We start from the raw sequence: 8,472 nt of genomic DNA, 5'->3' as shown, positions 1-8,472 counted from the left end.
TAACTGGGCCCCCAGCCAAAGCATCGCATCATGAACTTCAACTAAAGCTGTGTTGAATTCTCCTCGCGCACCAACTCTACACCAAAACCGCTTGGCGCGCCTCTCGCGTCGCCAGACGAAACTTAGTTCCAGACCGCCTGAGAGGCATCTCACACCGTTAGGCGACAAGCGCCTTCCAATAGTATTGTTGCACCATCATCGCCTGGCGGACTCAACCTTGTCGCCAGGCGCCACGTGTAGACATTGGTCAGTGCCACTGCTTTAAAACTCTATCGCCTGACGGCTCATCCCATGTCGCCAGGCGCCATACCAGTAGCGCAATGCTACTGGTTTTTTTTTGGCATTTTCTTCGGGTCTTAAAGGACCCCAATCATACAATACGTGAATCACAACAAAAATCACCATATTCCATACATCATGTTATGACTAGCACGCAATACACACATATAATTCATGCATAAATCAATTATCATCACGTTCCCAATTAACCATTTCCTAATCAGTTGAATCCACAACAAGTAGTGCCTTATATACAATCCATATCAAGTGTCATAATTCAAGTTGTAATTATACTGAGATATGATGCAAGAAATCATGACTACATTATTTTACCAATTACTACCTATTATTTCCTTTATAGCTCAACATTCCAACGAACACATAATTACCGTCCAAAGCATACAATTCATCACACAACTTCTATATCAAATAACTCACCCAGTCAGAATCAGATGACTAGAGCCTAGTTCATACATCCAATTACCAACATTTCATAATTAGAATGTTCATTTTCTCAATTTCTTACGTAGACACCCTATACGTGATCTTTTACAAAGGAATGCCTACTTCACTAAAATTTGCCACCAACATTCACAACAGGCACCGTATAACAGTAACAACCAACAATTAAACCACCTTACAGATAAGGAAAAACATGAATTTTACATACTTAAAATTCCAATTTCTAACACCTCATCCCCTCCTCAATTATCTTACCCTTTTCATACATTATGTTCATTTACTCAGTTAAAATCATAATTTTTATCAAGTAAAACTACATGCAACCCCTGAACCACTTCCATTGAATAGAAGCCGAGAGCCTTTCAACTCTGAGGTGTCGCTTGGCGGCAACTACTATACCGCCAGGTGGTTCATGCAGATTCTGGGTTTTCCCCAGATTTTCCAACGCTCATGATCACCCTGAATTCCCCCCACTTCCCAAAATCGACAAGCGTTTTGACATATTTTTAGTAGCAAACAAGTTATTCAGTTCAATCTTGATACACTTCGCATTCTTTGCATACCACAAAGCACCAATCAAACATATATATTACATATCACGTCATCTCTCATCCCAACATGATCTCTCATACCCAATCATACAAAGGTTCATGCAATTTTTCCCAATTAAACAATTATAACTAATAGTTCATCATGCCAATTGTTCACGTACAATAGAAATCCAATCCAAACATCATCACACCACTGAAACACCAAAAACTAGAGAAAATTGGGCAACACCGTATGTGCCGCCTAGCGGGTCACCCTCCGCCGCCAGGCGGTTCATAGGGAAAAACCCAGAATTAGGGTTCTATAGCATGTGTCGCCTGGCGAACTTCCCCGACACAACCAGGCGGTTTCTGGAATTTTCCAGAAACACGATGAAATTCAACAAATTGCAGAGAGAGACGCACCCCATTCATCAAGTTTAACACGAAATCATATATTTGGCATACAAAACACAGAATAGAACTCCCCTAACCTGATATTCCAGCTTCAATTGTCAAAAATAAATTTGAATATCTTTTTGCTCCACAAGGTCTCCTCTTGATCACCCAAAATTTTGCACTATTCTCTCTCTCTCTCACCAATGGATGCTTGACAGACTCTTCCCTCAGTGCACACGAAATTCAGAAGTGTTTTCCTCTCCTAATTACTCTCTTCCATCCCTTAACTAATCCAATTTAATCACTTTTAATAAAAAACAAAATTCTAATTAGAAGTTTATTCATGACACTTCAATTTCGATTACTAAGGGTTTCTCTAGCCTCTCCATATGCTTCTCCACGATTAGGGTTCCCACCCTTTCTGATCCATGCAAAAATTTAATTTTAGCAAAAGATAGTTATTTTATTCAAGCCAAGGTTCAAACTCACATCCCTACCATTATAAAGCGTATGCATAAACCAATGAGCCATTACATGTTTCATGACGATATTTATAAATCTAGAAGTTTATACTCTCTTATCAGGCCCACATATCATAAGAAAATAATAATAAAATTGAATAACCCACAATTGTCATACATAAAACTTGAATCCAAGTCCTCTCACACAATCAAGTACTCTCAACCATTTGAGCTAGTACTTTTTCACATCATGACAATTAGCATAAATTGCCATAAAGGCTTCCACTACCCGTATTTATTAAATAATTATTCATTTAATTATTTAAATTTCGTGGGTCTTAGATGTGTGCAAGGATCATGGACACATGGGAGCATCTTGTTGGGCATTTTTTTAAAGTGAGGATTGTCATATTGTATGATCTAGTTAAGTTGGGTTAAAGTTGTATGAATGGGTGAAAATAGACACAGGCAGAGGTTAGAAATAGATTTTTAGGTGGCCCATCTAAAAAAAAAGAGTGTATAAAATAGAAAATGGGGGTGCATTTAGCTCCTGATTTATTTCTTTTCAAAATTTGCTGATTTTGGCCTTATTTTGCAACTTGAAACAATTGAATTTCACACTTTTAAAGAACCAAATTTAACTTCAGCTGCATCAACAAAGGTTAGAATTTTTATTATACAACTAAAAATCAATTTTTAAGCTATTTTTAGTGCACAAACTCAATAAGCCTAAATATACGAAATTCCAATTAAATTAGTCCTTTAAGCATAAAAATCAATTCAAATTCCATTATTAAAGACCAAATGAGAGTAAAAATATGCATTCATCATATTGTTCCACCATAAAGCCCAATGATGTCCAAGAAGATCATGTCTACCTAAATGCTTTTCCTCATTCTCTTGAGGATAAATCAAAAGATTGGTTGTATTACATTACACCCAAGTCCATCACAAGCTAGGATAATTTGAAAAGGATGTTCCTAGAGAAATTCTTCCCTACCTCCAGGACAACTGCCATAAGGAAAGATATTTCAAGCATCAAGCAAAAATCTAGGGAGAGTTTATATGAATATTGTGAGAGATTCAAGAGATTATGCGTGAGTTGCCCCCATCACTAAATTTCTGAGCATTTTCTTCTCTAGTACTTTTATGAAGGCTTGCACAATATGGAGAGAAGCATCATTGACACTACAAGTGGTGATGCAGTTGGTGATATGACCCCAGTTGAGGAAAGGCATCTGATTGAGAATATGCCCTCCAACTCCAGTAGTTTCTTGTAAGAAATGATGCTCTTATTGTTAAAGGGGTTAACGATGCAGATGTAGCCGAAAGAAATAAGAAGTTGGAGAGTAAGATTGATGTCTTCACCACTTTTGTTACCCAACTTGCTACAAACAAGAAAGCTACACCGACCAAAGTTTGTGGCATCTGCACCTCTCATGACCATTTCATAGACGCTTACCTAGCAATGCAACAACAACAACAACCATAATCTTCTTTTAACACTCCTCAAGCATATGTTGTGAGCATTTTCAACAACAATAGGTAGAAACAACCTCAATAGATACAACTCTAGTTGGAGAAATCAACCCAACCTGAGGTGGGGCAACAACCAGTAGCAACGCCAAGTCCAAAATGCACAACCTCCTACTCAATAACAACAAAAAGTTGCTCCTATTACACCACCAAAAATAGTTGCACCTCAACTAGCCCCAACTCTTGCCCTTGCTGTTGCACCCGAGTCTTCCACTTTCTTAGAGGAGTTGGATAGACTTATGACCATTCAGATCATGCAATTTTAGGAAGAGACTAGGGCCTTCATTCAAATGTTGACAAATCAGATGGGATAGATTGCCACCCAGCTAAATCCGACATAGGCTTAAAATTTTTCTAAGTTTGCTTCATATAATGTGAAAAATCTTAAAAATGTGAGTGCCATCACCTTGCAGTTTGGGAAACAGCTTGAAGTTCTTACACTTGAGACAATTCAAACACTTGAGCCCACACCTTAGTCTACATATGAGAAGGAAGTTGACCCCGCTACACCAAATAGGAAGCATGATGAACATTGAGTTGGGCCTTTCACCTTCAATGTGTATAACAACCAACAACCTTCTATCCCTATTCCATTCCCAGCAAAAGTCATCCCAAGCAAAAAGATGGAAGAGGTTGATAAGGAGATCTTAGATACTTTCAAGAAAGTAGAGGTGAACATACCTCTCCATGATGCAATCAAACAATTTCCACGGTATGTCAAGTTTCTCAAAGACTTTTGCACACATATAAGGAAGCTTAAGGGCAACGAGAGGATAAGCATGGGCAGAAATATATCTACATTGATAGATAAATTTGTCCCTCAATTTCCTGAGAAATGTAAAGATCCAAGCCATCATAGGTAATAATAAGTTTGAAAATTCCATGCTTGATTTGGGAGCTTCAATTAATGGCATCCCTCAATCTATCTTTAATTCTCTATCTCTTGGACCTTTGTAACTGATAGAGGCCGTACCCCACCAAATTAAAATAGAATAAATACAGTATATGAAAGTGAACCAAGTCGTCTTCCAACGACCAATATTTTCATTCAAAGCTTCAATTTCCAGATGAACACAACAATACAACACAGGGGGGTTTGGCAAATTTACGAATGCAACACACAATTAAAAACTTAAATGCAGATGTCTAAATTCAATGTAAAAACAACGTTGATTCTTTGCTTCAAATGAACATCCACCAATCACGGATTACAACTCAAAATGGTTATATTAACTCTCATGGAACCCGAATTAACTACTAAGCGCAAATTAACTCGGACTCAAGTGCAATTAAGAAAAGCACACATCCATGAATCTGCTATAGTTCACTAAGCATGAACACACAATGATTCCACTCTGCAATTTAAGCAAAAACAGAATGGTTTCTTCATTTAAACCCAAACACAAATGCAAAATTCAGAGATTAACATAACTCCACCAAACAAAACACTAATCTCAAGGTTTCAATCCATTATTTGCAAAGAATCAACACATAAACTTAGTTCCTCACGGAATCCGAATAAGGCTTAAACATAAATTTTGATTCAACCATCCAAATGAGTGCAAATTGAGGCAGAAAACCTAAATTTGTGCAGGAATCAAAAATGAGCAAGGAAAGAAATGGGCAACAACGAAAACAACAACCAAAAATGAGAATGCTTCAATATAAATGTTACCCAAATGGTAGAAAACGTTAATACAAGTTCATGTGCTGTCCAAGACTCATAAAACGTGAAAAATGAATGGAAAACGTGAAAAAATAGCTTCTGCCACCATGAGTCACCTTCTAAAGCTTAAAAAACCAAAAATGGAGGTTTGAGAGAGTGTGGAAGAAGAAGGAGCAGCTGCTTCATTACATGCAGACCTAATTTCGTGGTCACTTCACCCCTGCCACTCATATTTACAAAACTGCCACTCTGTCACTCAGAATTACAAAAATGCCACTCTTGGGCCTCTAATGTTGGCCCATTCACTCGGATGACGTGGAAATGATGTGGCAATGATGTGGCGACTCTCTTCAACTGAATATTGATGTTCCAAGCTCCAAAATTGCTTCACCCAAATACCTAAAAATAATTAAAAACAAAAATTAGGCCAAATAATGTGAAATTAGTCCAAATTCGGAATAGTGGCCCAATAAAGCCCAACAGATGAAAAACATTCTAAAGATGAACAATTAAGCATTAAACAACTGTCAAATGGGTACACAAGGGCTAGTGGAATGAAGGAAAATAATGACTCATCAAAATCGACCACACTTACCCTTTTGCACTCCTGGGCAAAATTAAATAGTAAAGCAAAGCAAGGACATCACAACATAACAAGAGAGACAAAAGAGACAAAAGAGACACAAGATAAACAGACTCAACAAAGACAAAAGGAAACACATACAACACAGAAGGATTCAAAGCTGCAAGGTTATCCATGAACATCATCCAAACAGTTCAAAACATGTCAAGTACTTAGTTCAGCTCAAAGAGAGAATTGAAAGCAACATAACCTCACAAAATATGCACTGTATCACTCAAATCTCTAGGCTACTGTTTACTCTTAACGCACCCCTGAAAAACAAACATCAAACATACTTGGCAAGCTTCTAAACCAACAACCAAACCAAAAACACATGCAGGTCAAGATCAGAAGGACTTTTCAAGGTTGTAATGGGGCTGAGGACAAGGTGTGGAACATATGGATAAGTAGCTAAGCAACCAAGGAAATAGAGGAGCAATGGGGAATAAGTCTCAATCAAGCATGAAAGTAATCCCAAACACCAACACTTCCAACTTCGGTTCTCACACAATGCTCAAATCCAAACTCCTTTTATTTCTTTTCTTTGTTTTCTTTTCTTTTCTTTTTGTTTTCTCTCTTTTTTTTTGTTTTTTCTATACAAAGAACATGCAAAGAAACAACAATTTTGAAATCCCACTTTGGGTATACAAATGAGCAATCCCAATAACCAATAACAAGTGCGCGGACAACCACACTTGTTGTCCGCGACCACACTTAATTGAGCACCCATTCCCAAAACAATTCCAAAGCTCCAAAATTTCCTAAGGTAGGAATAATCATGGTTTTTCAAGCTAAGGGCTTGTAATGAGCTGTAGAACAATGAAAGGGTATGCAGGCTCAAAAAGGGGTATCAACGGAAACAATTCAAGGTAGGCTCATTTGGCTGTAGTCTCACAGAACAAAATTGCCTAAATCATATCCCAACATGCATGTGAATCAGAAAAGCATCAAAAAGAGTCAAGCCAAGGCCACTATGCAAGCATTCAAGAGGCAATATCACACAACAAAGAACAGAGAGTGGCTCAAATTCTCACATAGGGTAAAACAACTCCAAAAGCAACTTGACATGCAAAGAGAAAGTAAGGATATCAGTTCACAGAATAACCAACAACTCATCCTCCAACAGTGAAGTGAGTGTCCCAAACAGAGAACAAAAACATTACACTAATTAACACAATTTAACAAAAAGGAAACAAACAAAAGAAAACAACAACAGACAAACAGACCTAGACAAGTGTAATAAAAGTAAGGAAGGGGAAAGAAAACTCCCTGAATCATGGTGAAACATCAGTGGGGTCAAGCAGGGAAGTCTCCTCCACAACAGTATCCACCAAGGCAGGATTGCTAAGGAATGGCTTCAGACGATGCCCATTCACTTTGAAGCTCTTATCGGTGGACTGGCTTTTGATTTCAACTGCACCATAAGGATAAACATTAGTGACAACAAAAGGACCAATCCACTTTGATCGCAACTTACCCCCCATGAGTCCAAGTATGGAGTTATACCGTAAAACTTGTTGACCAACAACAAACTCCTTTCTAGCTATGGAGCTATCATGGAATCTCTTGGTCTTCTCCTTGTAGAACATAGAGTTCTGATATGCTTCCAGACGTATCTTGTCTAACTCATTCAACTGCAGCTTCCTTTCCTCTCCAGCTTGATCAAGAGAGAAGTTGCATGACTTGACAGCCTAGTAGGCTCGGTGCTCTATCTCCACTGGAATGTGGCATGGCTTACCAAAGACAACCCGATAAGGATACATCCCTATAGGTGCCTTGTAAGCAGTCCTGTGAGCTCATAGAGCGTCCTCAAGTCTATTGCTCCAATCCTTCCTGTTGGGCTGCACAATCTTCTCCTAGATCCTCTTGATTTCTCTGTTTGAGATCTCGGCTTGCCCATTAGTTTGGGGGTGATATGGTGTAGAAAGTTTGTGCATGACCCCATACTTTTGAAGCAAAACCCCTATGGATCTGTTGCAAAAATGGGTGCCCTAATGATGAAGTATTGACCACAACCAAGGATGGAGGCACATGCTTAAGAAGACTAAGCATGTTTAGAAAGGAAGTTCACTAATCCTTCATCCCTTTCATTTGTGTTTGCTATTTTTGATTCCATAAGTTGACTTAGTTGAATCAACTTTAGTTGACTTGTTGACCTTTGACTAGGTTTGACTTGTTGACTATAGTTGACTTGACTTAAGCCAACATGCTAATCTATGTTTATTTGCTTTGTAGGTTAATTAGGAGTAAGAAAGCAATGCTAGGTGGCGCATGGTGATTGGGGAGCATAAATGATGTGGAGGAGAGAGTAAAGCAAAGGCATAAAGCATAAAAAAAAAGGCATAAAGCAAGTGTACCTATGTACCTTTGGTCTCCTTTGTTTTTAGCACACTATGGCCAATTTTGGAGACATATGAGACACATTCTTTGTCTCCTTTTGTGCTAGAACGAAATTAGCCTTGCACACACCATAGTTAGCTCTTTTGTCTCTCATTTTTGTAACCTTATTTGACCTAGTTT

General features: G+C 38.2%; 1 non-coding gene across 1 annotated transcript; it reads right to left on the bottom strand.

Annotated features, from left to right (window-relative positions):
• Positions 1-3,141: 3,141 nt before the first annotated feature.
• LOC114174769 lies at positions 3,142-3,248 on the bottom strand. The gene has a single exon (XR_003602731.1). It is a non-coding gene; the product is annotated as a small nucleolar RNA R71 (small nucleolar RNA).
• Between the last annotated feature and the right edge of the window lie 5,224 nt (positions 3,249-8,472).

Source organism: Vigna unguiculata, chromosome 2 (assembly GCF_004118075.2).
Source record: "Vigna unguiculata cultivar IT97K-499-35 chromosome 2, ASM411807v1, whole genome shotgun sequence".
NCBI lineage: Eukaryota > Viridiplantae > Streptophyta > Magnoliopsida > Fabales > Fabaceae > Vigna > Vigna unguiculata.
The sequence above is the reverse complement of the archived record's forward strand: the minus strand, read 5'-3'. Positions and strand labels throughout refer to the sequence as shown.